Consider the following 13,772-nt stretch of genomic DNA (forward strand, 5'->3'; position numbering starts at 1 on the left):
GCAAGCACAGGCAGGGTCTGCTCCAACCCAGCGGTGGGTGGAGGGGAACTAACACCCACCCTCCTCTTTAATCGATTAACCATTTAAACAATATGTTGACCGGTTAACCCATTAAACAGGATTTTACATCCCTAGTGGAGAGTTCACAAGGTCCTCTCTCAAGGCCTACAGACAAGAGTCTGTGCGCATTCCGTGAACATCAGGTTTGAGAGCACAAGCCTTAAGTTGGTTCTTATAGGAGGGCAGCAGACTGAAGAGATTCCGAATTCTCTCTTTACATGGATGGTTGTACGGCTTGAGGGAAATTTCTCCTCCTTCACCGGAAGGTATTTATTCCTGTTCTCAGGCCTATGACTCTTAATATTCTTCCTTGGCTGATTGACTAGTCTGGTCCTGAACAACGTGGGAGTTACACATTCCGCAGCACTGAATACATTTCTATGAATAATGCACACTTCTGTCTGAGTAACTCAGAGCATTTAAAACAGCAGCTGAGCCTCAGAACCCCTCAAAGATACAGTAACACTAGTGCCATTTTCCAGATGAGGAAGTTGAGGTGTGTAGAGATTAAGAGCCTTCAAGTGAGTACACCTCCCATTCAGTAACCTAAATAGAGATGTTCTCCACCCTTGCAGAAATCAGGCTTAAGGGACTTATCCAATGCCATTCAGAAGTCGATGGAAGAATCTGGTATAGACTCCCAGGCCTTACACAGCCAGTAGAATACATTACTGCAGTAAGAAAGAAACAAGAATACCTCACTTCCACCTACAAAATACTAACTGAATGCCCAATCTTTCAGAGCCAAGACCACACACACACACACACACACACACACACACACACACACACACACACACACACACACACACACACACACACACACACACACACACACTCTCTCTTCCAGAATTCAGAGTACAGAATATTTGGATTTGTGTTACTTACAGGAAGTTAACCATCTATTTATATAATTTAGCCATTGAACAGTAATGAAGAGTGATTTTAAATGAGAGGTTTTGAGATTTCCACATCACGAGCAGCATGTCCACAACATGTGTTAATTTCATACTCCTAGCAGTTGCTGAATTAGTGGCCCAGCACACTGAAGTCCACCATGTATCACAGAACACATAAAATCCCGCTTTCTCCTCTCTGCTCTGCTCATGTACCTCCACCTGACTTGGAGGGGCTGCTGTGATAAATATTTAGGCCTACAAATGTATCTTAATTATTATCTCAACTGTAAGGAGGGAGCGAACGTTCATAACATAGCACAAAAACCGTTAACCATAAACGCTGATGGGGAAAGGTACAAGACTGAATTAGAACAGACAGAAAGGCTAGCCTGCTGATATAATTTAATGACTGTGTTAAGATGATGAGGGGCTGGAAATCAACCAACCAGAATTGGTGTGAACCAAATAAATAGTTATTCTATTCATCACTCCCTTTTGGTGTCCTTAAAAATGGTATGGGGAGAGGAGAAGTAAGAAACTGATAATGGATAAAAAATGGGTGAACCCAAAGGAGAGCTTTACCATCCTGGTAGACACCCCCACTTCTCCCTAGGGGCCATGCAATCCACAGTGATACATCTGGGTCTCCGCTTTCCTGATCCTGAGAGATGGCCTGATCACATCAAGTCAGAGAGGGATGCAGATGGGACACCACTTCCACTGACTCTGGTTAAATCCTGAACCCTGCCAGGGGTATAAGACTTTGTGTTTTACCCCATCCTGCATATTCCCTACCCTATTTCTACTCTCCTCCTAGCTTTTTTTTTTTCTTTATCTATTAAGTGTCTGGCCTAGATGGTCAACATTTCATCTTTTGTGATAATGCTGTAATCTTGTGATCAAAGAGGCTGTTTACAAACAATTCCCTAAACAACCCCATGCTGGTACAAGACTGCCAGATCTTGGAGCAGCTAATGAGACAGCGTACCATGTCTGCATTTCTTCAGTAGCGAGTGAACTGTCAACACAAAAGACAAATAGCATTTTCTACTTTTGCTGTTTTTCCCCCTCCTCTCCTACGTTTGTCTTGCTTTGTGTTTTTGGAAAGAGGGCTGGACTTCAGCAACAACAGATCCAGCCCAGCTCAACGAACTTGTCCTGGGAACAAAAAGGAAAGTTTTTGCCATACAACTAAGAGGGAGCATCAGAGAAGGGTTATTTTCTAAAGTTTCTCTTTAAAGGTAAAGAGATCAAAGGAAATTGTTAAAATGAAAGCCTTATTCCCCTCTCCCTTCTCTGCTATATCTTTAATAAAAGGTTTACAAGGTTTTAATGGTGTTTGTGCCATGGTACTACACAGGCTGAGGTCTCTATACATCAAACCCTGAACCTTGTTGAATATTGAACAGGAAATGTTAACATCTTTAATGCTTTGGGGACATTTATTCCATCAAAATTCATACAACAAGGCTGCCACTTGAGAATAGGTCTGTACTATAATCAAAGGGTCTGGCTCAACTAGACATATTCTAGATAGTTTTAATCTATCTAATTTAGGTCCTGGAATGATGGACCCACAGCAGCCTGGGCTACCCTGGCAAGTCATTACCTAGAGTTCCAGGTGCACTCATACAACCCGTGCTGAACGGGGTGCAGCTGCTATGTCAGTGCTCCGGGATCTGATCTAGCTCAGGTATTTCTACTTGTGCTGCAATCACACCCATGATTATAGTATAACCTACCCTTAGGTAGAGAGGCTAGGCTAGTACACATGTACTTTCAGACACTGGCCTCTCTACTACGACTGTCACAGGTGCCAACTGCTGTTAAACAATGAAACCAAAACAGCCACCACAGAGTAACACCGTTCTCATACCTGTATTTTAAAATAAGGATAAAACACTATTTGTCCAGCCCTCTTAAATTTCTCCAATAACAACACTAAGGACCTGATCTTTTACTGCTTTCCATCTTGAGTGGCTAGTTGTCTGTCAAATGAATGCTGGTACTAGTAATAATGTCATTCCCTTTGCTGAGATGTAAACTGAAGAATCAGTTTCAGCATCTTTTAGCTTATTTCTCCTCTCCCTTCCTTGTGTGTATGCACTAATAATTGACAAAAGGATAACTAATACTGGATTGCTCCCTGCCCATGCTGTGTGCACTTAATCTTTGTCTCCTGATTTCATGGGGAGGTTTTCAGAAACAGTTCTTTATACTGTGTTACCAATTAGTGGCTTTTATCCCCCCAACGGTGATCAAAGAAATGATGTGGATGTTCTATTTGCCAATAGAAAGTGAACTGGGTAAATTACTTTCATTATCTAATGAGCAGCAATGCCCATGTTCTTATCATTTTAGGTGCTGAATCAGGGGGCTGACAAGTGTACTAGGTCTCTTAGCAAGGTGGGGGAGAGTTCTGCTCCGCGCTCTCAGAAGGGGTGGAACCTCGGGCAGAAGGAACCGGGTTGGGGCAGGCAGCCCCTAGTGCCGCCAGGAGCACGCCACCTGGCATTCTGGTGGCAATTTATGTTACCTTCAAGTTTGCAAACCTGTGCCTCCTTGGGACCTTAACCTAGTTTTATCCAAACTTATGGGGCCTCCGCTTGAGCCACTGGCCACGTGTTCCCTTCTCAACCTTTCTTATTAGGTAGCAATAACTTCAGCAAGGAGAGTCTCTGAGTTAAAGGACCTCCACGTTAGAGCCACCTTACACAGCCTTTTACATAGACAAGGTACAGTTACGTCCAAATCCAGCATTTTTACCAAAGGTGGTTTCCAGTTTTAACATGAGTAAGGACACATTTTTACCTGAGTTTTACCCTAAACGGCACTTGAGTGCTAAGAAACAGTCTGCATTCTCCTGCCATGCGTCGGGCACTGGCTTTCTACATTGACAGGACAAAGCCTTTTAGAAATTCACACTAGTATTTGTGGCAGTTGCCAGTTTCCTCCCAACTTATCTCTTTGTGGATAGTTTCCTGCACATGAGATAGCTTCTCGCTGGCATACCACTGTCGCTGTTGACAGCACACTCAACCAGCTTTCAAGCATCCTCCACAGTGTCCCTACTCCAGAAATGTGTAGAGCAGCAATGTGATCTTCAATACATACCTTTGCTTCGCACTATGCCATCATGCAATAGTCTAGAGATGGCGCGGCCTTTCACAGGGCTGTGCTCCAATCAGTGCATAAGTCTGACCCCACCTCCTCAACTTGAGCGTGGGAGTCACCTGATTAGATTGCACATAACAAGCACCTGAAGAAAAAACGGTTATGTACCTTCTCGTAACTGTTCTTTGAGCTGTGTTGTTCATGTCCATTCCAATACCCACCCTCCTTCCCCTCTGTCAGAGTAGCCAGCAAGAAGGGACTGAGGAGGGGGAAAGTCAGCAGGGCCCTAAATTAGGTGCCATTTCATTGCTACTCCTCACCTTCAATTTCTAATCAACTTAAGGGAGAACAAGAGGGTGCTAGCACTGCATCATACAGTATAAATCCTAAAATACTGGGTGGGAAAAGACCACAAGAGTACATGGTTCTGTAGGTGATGCCTTAGTAAATAAAGGATTTGACTGACAAGAACACATGAGAATGGCATTTTGTAGGATTAGGAATGAGCACACTAAACAAAAAGCATAGCACACAATCGCTCTTGCAAGCCACAAACGGGTGAAACCTTGACCCACTGAAGTCATTTCACCCCATGTGTAGTACTACTAAATGATTTACTCCCACTCATAAGCGTTTACAAATATGGACCCTAATTTCTATTGCACCGTTCACATTAACTGAATCTCAAAACTCTTTACAGAAAATTGAAGCTACTAGATTAAAAATAATTTAAATCACAATTTTTCTTATATATCATAAGATCACTGATAACTCCTTTGACATCTGGATTCATCACCACTATATCTGTTTATATTTTACATTTCTTTCCATATGGACAATAAAAACAGAGCAACCAGTTTCACTTCTGCTTACAGTAAGCATGTCGATTTCACTTTTCAGTTCTGAAATATTAACACGATGCCAAAAGGTTTGAATTTCTGCTTAGAAACAGGTCCAAATCAAGCTGCAAGGATAGTAAATCAAATCAGATCAGCACTCAGAGCTCAAATATATCTCCATAATGAGCCAAATATTAAGTTCCTGTAATTCTGGAAACTTCACATTAGCGTCTAGTCCTCATCATTAGAAATCAATCTCTGTTAACAGTTATCACGGCAAATGGCTCAATGACTTAGAACAGGAGATAACTTCTGTATCCCATTGCAATGATATTGCAATGTAACTGCCAATAAAAAGCTGACATTTTACAAGCATCCATTATAAAATAAATATATATATTGATGGCCTAATTATCAAAGTTAAAATCTGAAGTCCGCATACATTTTTCTACACACATTTCTGTGGCCTTCTCAGGCTTACTATTGTACAAATGCCCAGTTTTCAAGCATAAGCATGGTAACTATCATTAAGTGTGCAAATAAAAGAGAATTAAAATGCATAAAATTATTGGGCTTCAGGGTTTATTTTAAAAAATCAGATAGTATATACACACTAAAATATTAATTATCAAAATAGGATATCATATTTTGCCATCCTGCCCAGACAATGGTGCTTATAAATTGTTTTCAGAAAATCATTTTGTCAACAGCCTTCCTCTGCCTTGCTCCAGTCCATTCCAAGAACTTCAGGGATCAGTGATCCATATAGTGATAGTGAACATCCATATTGCTGGTGAGCCATCAGGCCACAATAACCATTTGGCTAGAATAAAAGAAATTGCCCAAGCATTCTAAACTGTTCAACACGTATGCACGCACGCACACACAAACAAACACAAACACCCCTTCTCTCTGGCTACTGCTGCACTGCTTCACACAACTTTTACACACTAAACGAGTGTACATGAGAAAGCATTTATTAATTTTCATCCACTAAGCAGGCATAGTAAGTCACAAGATACACAGTTGTAGATGTAAATACCTATAGGAAGTATACTACTTGGCATAAAACAATACAGCAAAAAAAGGTTTAACAAGTGTATGTGAAACCAGCTGGAAAAGGTCAATGAACAAATATACTTGACAGATCTGTTCCAGTGCTTAGTAAATTCAGCTGAGAGCATAACCATTACTTATGCGTCTAGAAAATGTACATTTATGAGTAAAATGTAGGCCAGATAAACAGGGGTGTTTTTTAAATGTATTTAATTGTTCAGAAATTATTAGTGATGTTAGCACGGAGCACCACAGAGCAAATTCTATTCACATGTATAAAATCCTAATGTAAAGTAGCTTATCTTAATGAGAATCTTAGTCGATTGATCAGAGGGTATCAAATATCTTGTGATAAAAAAAATATAGTATAATATATATATATATATATATATATATATATATATATATATATATATATAGTTAAGGCAAAAAGTGTACAAGTGGAAGAGGAAGAACTTAATTGAAATTTTAAAATGTTTAATCAGAGCTAACTGAAAAACATGTGCCAAACACACCTGCATGATCATTTTGTTTTTATGTGTATCATATCCCTACCATCCCCTTTCATCTCACATTCTTCAGTTAAATTTTGTCTGTTTACCTTGTCAGCTCTTTAGGGCAGGATCTTTGCCTTTATATTTGGTCTGTAAAATTCAAAACACACTTTTGATGTTCTATAAATAATACCTAGTGCAGAGCAGTGGGAGCTGGGACTAGAATTCTGCATTTGCCGGTCTTTCATAAAGTGCCAAAGAAACCCACAAATTTAAAAAAAAAATTAAAATTAAAATCTCTCTGTCTTTTTAAAACACATATTAATACTCTCAGGCAGTTCTCTTCGTTCACATCAAAAGTCTCAACAGGCAGATCTTGTCCCTAAGCACCTGTGTCCTGTGTGGTACCTTGTGGCCTGTGGCGGGCCCCTCCCGCCTGGGTCCCCGACGCCCTTGTGATACAGTCTATCCCTGGCCCTTTAAGCCAGGCCGAAGGCCCCCTGGCCTGAGTCCACACAGTCTATCCCTGGCCCTTTAAGCAGGGCTAAGGCCCCCTGGCCTGAGTCCACACAGTCTATCCCTGGCCCTTTAAGCAGGGCTAAGGCCCCCTGGCCTGAGTCCACACAGTATACAGCTGGCCCTTTAAGCAGGGCTAAGGCCCCCTGGCCTGAGTCCACACAGTCTATCCCTGGCCCTTTAAGCAGGGCTAAGGCCCCCTGGCCTGAGTCCACACAGTATACAGCTGGCCCTTTAAGCAGGGCTAAGGCCCCCTGGCCTGAGTCCCCGAAACAGTTTATACCTGGCCCTTTAAGCAGGGCTAAGGCCCCCTGGCCTGAGTCCCCGAAACAGTTTATACCTGGCCCTTTAAGCAGGGCTAAGGCCCCCTGGCCTGAGTCCACGAAACAGTTTATACCTGGCCCTTTAAGCAAGGCCGAGTCCACAAAGCAGTTTATCGTTGTAGCAGGGACGCACCCCAGGTAGGGGGACCCGGGCCCCCCCTACTCCACCGGGTCCCAGCCCAGGGCCCTGTGAGCGACCAGGTACCGGGTCACTCCCTCGGCGGGGCCATCCAGCCAAAACGTGCCGAGGTTCTCGGGCCGGGAGAGGCGGCTCCCGCACCTGCCCTGGGCCACTTCCTACCTGGACCCCCGGGCTTCCTTCCCCTGGACTTGCCCAGCTGGCTGCGATCTCCAGGCCGGCGTCCCCTCGGCAGGCAGTCTCCAGGTTGCACCAACTCACCTCCGCCTTCCTGCCGGCCTCTCCTGGAGTCCCTAGCACCCGCTGAGGGAGAGCTCCCTTCTCCAGTCCTTCTCCTTCAGCTGCCTCCCCAGACTGAGTCCTGGCCCAGGCTTTTATAGCCCTGCTGCAGCCTGGGCATGCTCAGTAGGGCTGTGGGGGAGGGGCCTCTGCAGCCAGGTAGCCCTGGCTGAGCCCTGTAGGTTCAGTGCAGGGCTGCCTTGCCCCGTCACATGGCCCAATAGTCAAATAAAAGCATATGGGGCTGAGCCTTTGCATCATTCAGGGACAGAACAAGTCCTGCACATAATGGACATGCAGCCAAGGTTTCTGCACATTTGTTAGCAACTTATTTCAATTAGCAGAAAAAATAATACTCATATAAGGCCTTGCTGAAAAACCAAACAAGAACACCCTGCAACATTGCCTTCATGGGAGTTTTGGCCCAACCTACCACCTGCAAAATTTATCTCTGGACTAGTGGTTGCTGAAGAATAGTAAACATCACTAGACACTCCTTGGCAAGACCTGATTCACTGCATCCTAAAGAAAAAAATGTAGCAAGTCACCGGAGGAAGATTTCTAGTCAATTCTGAAGACAGTAACACTAGGCCACAATAAAGTTCACCAGTTCTGGCAATTTTTCCATCTTCCCTTTTCCTGGTCAATACTTACGTTGTTTCACAAAGTCTCTTTCAAAAGGATGTATTGTGAACACCTCTGGGAACTTTTTCCCATTCAGTGCCCTCTTTCTACTCCAGAGAGAATGGTGCTAGTCCTGCCATCATGCTGATGGCAATTAGTTTTCTACAGCAAAACCCATAAAGCAAGTCTGCATTGTTGGCATGTTTTAGATCCTCTACTGTGTCACAATTTGGGAAAAACAGGCACCTCACTAGATACAAATGAGTCTCTGCACAAAAAGCTGGTGATTGTATTACATTGTAAGAGCCCTTTACTAATTACATTATTGCAGGGTCAGATCATTCTTTGAACGTTTGTAGGCAGAACCATTTTAATCCTGTTTTGTTGGTTGTCCAAGTTTCATTTCTTTTCTTACATCTTCAGAAAGTTGATTTAATTGTGGACTGCTATAATTATCCATTGACATTTCCTTTCTTCTTTAAATAGCCTTTGCTATTGCAGAGTTACTTTCATGAATTCCATTTTATAATATTAACCTTCTCTGAAAGTAGGTGTTTGTAGGTAAAGGGATGGCTTATGCAGATTGTTAATGGCTAGAGCCATTTACTAAGAGACAATGGCTTTGAATACAACCAGGCTCTCTAGTGACCAAAAGTCTGTATTAGAATCATAGAATCATAGGACTGGAAGGGACCTCAAGAGGTCATCGAGTTCAGCCCCCCGCCCTCAAGGCAGGACCAAGCTCCGTCTACACCATCCCTGACAGATGTCTATCTAACCTGTTCTTAAATATCTCCAGAGAGGGAGATTCCACCACCTCCCTTGGCAATTTATTCCAATATTTGACCACCCTGACAGTTAGGAATTTTTTCCTAATGTCCAATCTAAACCTCCCTTGCTGCACTTTAAGCCCATTACTCCTTGTCCTGTCCTCAGAAACCAAGAGGAACAAATTTTCTCCTTCCTCCTTGTGACACCCTTTTAGATATTTGAAAACCGCTATCATGTCCCCCCTTAATCTTCTTTTTTCCAAACTAAACAAGCCCATTATCTGTATTAGCAGATAAATGAATCAAAACCAATTAATGCTTGTGAAATAACTGCATGGTTCTGCTCTAGCTCTGACCTAGAGGGCCCATAGATCCCCCAAATTACTAGCACCACCACCACATTTGTCAGTTGATGAATTGGAAATAGCAGCAGAGAGGCCAAAGATGGAATGGGTATCAAATAGAATGAGAGACAAAGGTGGGTCCATCCAGTTCAAGATTGGGATATATTGGCAGGATGAGAGGAGGGAGCAGTAGCTTGTGTTATCGTTGTCAACTGTGGACAGAGGGCTAGAATCTCCAACTCTCTTCAGCTGGGTACTTTTGAAACCTCAACTGTTTTAATGTGTAAATAATCAGTTACCACTATTGCATGGAATAGGAGATTTAGCTTGGTTGTGGATCCAGGCCTGCTGCAAGCCCACTAAAGAAAGTGAAATTACATCAAGGATGACTCTAGTTCTGAGTGTTTATGGTGTCATTTATATTGTCCGTGTGTACCACACAGGTACATCACAGAACATTATTCTCCTTCATGTTCAAGGCCTAGAGGCCATTGATGGAAAGCCATTATTTCTGATTAGTGTATTCCAGCCAGCTCTGGTGCTATATAATGTCAAATAACCAGAGAAAAGCTCATTTTCTAAAAATTACCAGGTCTTATGCCTTTCAGCCCACTCTGATTAAGCTGAGACTGCTTTGGCAACTATAACAGCCTCAGTATATTAATGGAGTCAAACTGTGACATGATTATGCAGTTATTCAGACTTGACAATTTTGCTTTGCATCGCTAATGCCCTTGTTCTGAATCCAGCCACTTGGGATCTGCCTTTGGAAGTTAGCGACACTTGGATGATCACACTGCTGTTGTCTTCACTCAGGCAGGCTGGTAATGAAAAAAGAAAGCATCATTCTTCTAGCTTGAAATTTTCCAGGCAAGGGGAAAATTCTCTGAAAGATTTCAGGACATAGAGAACAAGAGAGAGTATGCAATATTCACCAGGAATCCCCATCATGTTATTAGGGACTCTGTCAAGGAGAAGCCCACAAGGGCGACAGAGAATATCCCTCGGTGCACAACACAGAACAGCCCCGCATGTGAAGAGAACTGAAGAAAGCAAACATGTTTTCTAATGAAAATATGAACTAAATGATTCAATAGCTGCTTGAGATAGACATTCTTTAAAAACACTGTGGCTGTGTCTAGACTGCATCCCTTTTCCATGAAAGGGATGCAAATTAGACACATTGCAATTGCAAATGAAGCGGGGATTTAAATCCCCCCGCTTAATTTGCATAAAAATGGCTGCTGCTTTTTTCCAGCTCGGAGCTTTGCCGGAAAAAAGCACCAGTCTAGACGGGGATCTTTCGGAAAATAAAGCCTTTTCCGAAAGATCCCTTATCCCTGCTTTATTTTCCGAAAGATCCCCGTCTAGACTGGCGCTTTTTTCCGGCAAAGCTCCGAGCCGGAAAAAAGCGGCAGCCATGTTTATGCAAATGAAGCGGGGGGGATTTAAATCCCCGCTTCATTTGCAATTGCGATGTGTCTAATTTGCATCCCTTTTACAGAAAAGGGATGCAGTCTCGACACAGCCTGTGTGTGTGTGTGTTCTTTAAAAACTCTGTGTGTGTGAATGAGAGAGAGAGAGAGAGAGAGAATTTGTCTGGGCCACATAGGATCTGATTTTATTTATTTTGTTAAGATGTTGTTATTTTGAGGACACAGATAGCTTAGGTATTTGAGGGCCCCAATTTTCAGAGATGCTGACCACCCACAGCACCAGCTGACACAGATGAGAGTGAGGATACTCACCACCTTATGTCCCCCAGAAACGGAGAAAGGAAACGGTGTTGTAACAGTACAGATTTCCTTCTCCATCACTGCATGTCACGTGCAGTGCTGCACAAGTTTTTGAAGGGTATTCACATCTTTTCCAGAAGCCTGGATAGCTCAAAGAACAAAGGGATAGACAGCCTTTCACTTCAGTGGTCTCCCTCAAACGCCTGTCTCAATTACTGTAGGCAGCTCAGTATATGCAGTAGTCTAGAGCTCCCTCTTGGTTCAAATCCACCTGAGGATGGTGGTGACTGTAAATCATTACATCCCACTTGGACATTTGCAGCCTATAAAGTCAGCTGTTGGTCCTAGTCCTCATACTGCAAAGCCACCAAGCTTCCACTGCTACAGCCGTATTCGTCATATAGGTGAATACAGGGGTTCAAAGCAGTCACTTGGAGATGTTTCACCTCCACTAAAAGTCACAGGAGAACCAGAACACACATTTGCCCCACTTCAGTTGCTGCTACTCTTCTTTTTCCATAATCTGATCACTCGCTGGCTGGATGCTGCCTGTAGCTAGTGATATGGCAGCAAGAGTGGGTTGTGCTTGGAAAGTATAGTGGCTCATGCAGCCACTTTACACAACTCCTGAGACCAAATACAGCAGTTCTGTAAGGGCACTGTATGTTACGTATTTGAAAGCAGGCCTGGGAATCTACACTGGTGTGATTAATTACACAAGTGGCTAGTGGAAGTAGTTTATAGCCCCAATGAATTTTTGAGTGGAAGACTGAGAAGCTTCAAGAGAAATAGGGAGTACTCGAGTCCCAGCAGAAACAGAAAATAGAGTATAAAACAATCTCCATACTTCAGTCTGGTCCTTCTGATAGGTGATAATGTGCTATCCCCTTCAAATTCACAATGGCTTTCTGCCAGCAGACAGTATGCAAATTAAGCACTGATTAGCATTTTGTCGTGCTTCATTTGCATAATATATTTGAGCCTTTTTTGCGCAAGGGGTTTTTGCACAAAAACAAGCAGTGTGGTCATTTCGTTTTTATGCAAAACCCACTTTTTGCGCACAAACCTTATGCCTCTGCCCACCCTCAGAGCCACCAGACTGCCAACACACGATATAAGGGAGCAGCATAAGGATCACGCACAAAAAGGGGGTTTTGCGCAAAAACGAAATGTCCACACTGCTGGTTTTTGTGCAAAAACCCTTTGCACAAAAATAACTTGAATATATTATGCAAATGAAGCGTGACAAAATGCTAACCAGCACTTCATTTGCATACTCTCTGCCGGCAAAAGCTGGCAGTGTTGACATAGCCAGTGAGTAACATACTGAACCCTGAGGGGTTTGTCTGGGGATCTGTGTGTATAAACACATGACAAAGTGAGGGAGACAACCCTTGAGGGAGGCTCTTGTTGCCTGCTTTAATGCCCAGAGAGTCTGATGTTGAAATGTGGAGAAGAAAGCTCCCACAGGAAGAGATATTGATATAGGTGCACCAATTGAGCACAGACGTTAACCATGCATTGGAGTTAATGGGACTATTCGTATGTTTAAAGTTAAATACGTGTTTACGTATTTTGATGAATCAAGGCAATATGTCAAGACAAAAAGAGTAGCTTTTCTGGTCTGTTTTTTTTGGCTCGTGGATCTATAACATGTATCTATCTTCCTCTTATTGATTCCAGATCTGAATTAATCCCATGATCAAATCAATCCGGTAGCATTTCTCTTTCATTAAGGGATAGAGGATAAGGGAATAGAGGAGGAAAGAAAGGTGCAATGCACTTTCTTGAATTGGCCCTTGCAGAAAAGCATTACACATTTCTCTGGTGCTATCTATGGATTGCTTTATACCAATGAATTTTTCACCAATAATGTACTGTATTGACTGATATTTACTTTACAGAAAGTCAACCTTAAAATCATTCTGGATGACAGATTTCTAATGTGCACTGGCTAGTGTTTATACTATATTCAACTTTTACTCCCCTAGCCTCAAGCAAAAAAAAGGGGGAAGGGAGGATCAAATGAAGTTGCAGTTACTTTTAATAAGAGGAAACTGCATTGCACGGGGACTTAATATCAGACTCACCTTCAGGTCAGTGGCTCAAATCCAACCCAGCTCTGCAGTATCTAAAGCAATTACCATTTGATAATTGCTAAATTTCACTGATAATTTCCCACCCCTGTAGAGAAGTTTCTGGGTGTCAGAGAGTCTGACAAAGAGATGTGATAGAAATGTAGCCGTGTTAGTCTGGGGTAGCTGAAGCAAAATGCAGGACAATGTAGCACTTTAAAGACTAACAAGATGGTTTATTAGATGATGAGCTTTCGTGGGCCAGACCCACTTCCTCAGATCAAATAGTGGAAGAAAGTAGTCACAACCATATATACCAAAGGATACAATTAAAAAAATGAACACATATGAAAAGGACAAATCACATTTCAGAACAGGAGGGGGATACGGGGGGGGGGGGGGGGGGGGAAGGAAGGTAAGTGTCTGTGAATTGATGATATTAGAGGTGGGGAGAGTGGGATGTTTGTGAGCTAATGGTATTAGAGGTGATAATTGGGGAAGCTA

The 13,772-nt window shown here is 42.8% G+C and overlaps 1 long non-coding RNA gene across 1 annotated transcript in view; it reads right to left on the reverse strand.

Moving 5' to 3' along the window:
* Nucleotides 1-8,112, reverse strand: part of LOC149523766 (uncharacterized) — a 109,754-nt gene extending 101,642 nt beyond the window's left edge. Inside the window, exon 1 of the long non-coding RNA XR_016350475.1 lies at nucleotides 7,603-8,112. This is a non-coding gene — a long non-coding RNA (uncharacterized LOC149523766). The remainder of the gene's footprint in view (nucleotides 1-7,602) is intronic.
* Nucleotides 8,113-13,772: the final 5,660 nt, after the last annotated feature.

The sequence above is a fragment of the Pelodiscus sinensis genome, chromosome 11, assembly GCF_052426305.1.
Source record: "Pelodiscus sinensis isolate ZL-2025 chromosome 11, ASM5242630v1, whole genome shotgun sequence".
In the NCBI taxonomy this organism is placed as follows: Eukaryota; Metazoa; Chordata; order Testudines; family Trionychidae; genus Pelodiscus; species Pelodiscus sinensis.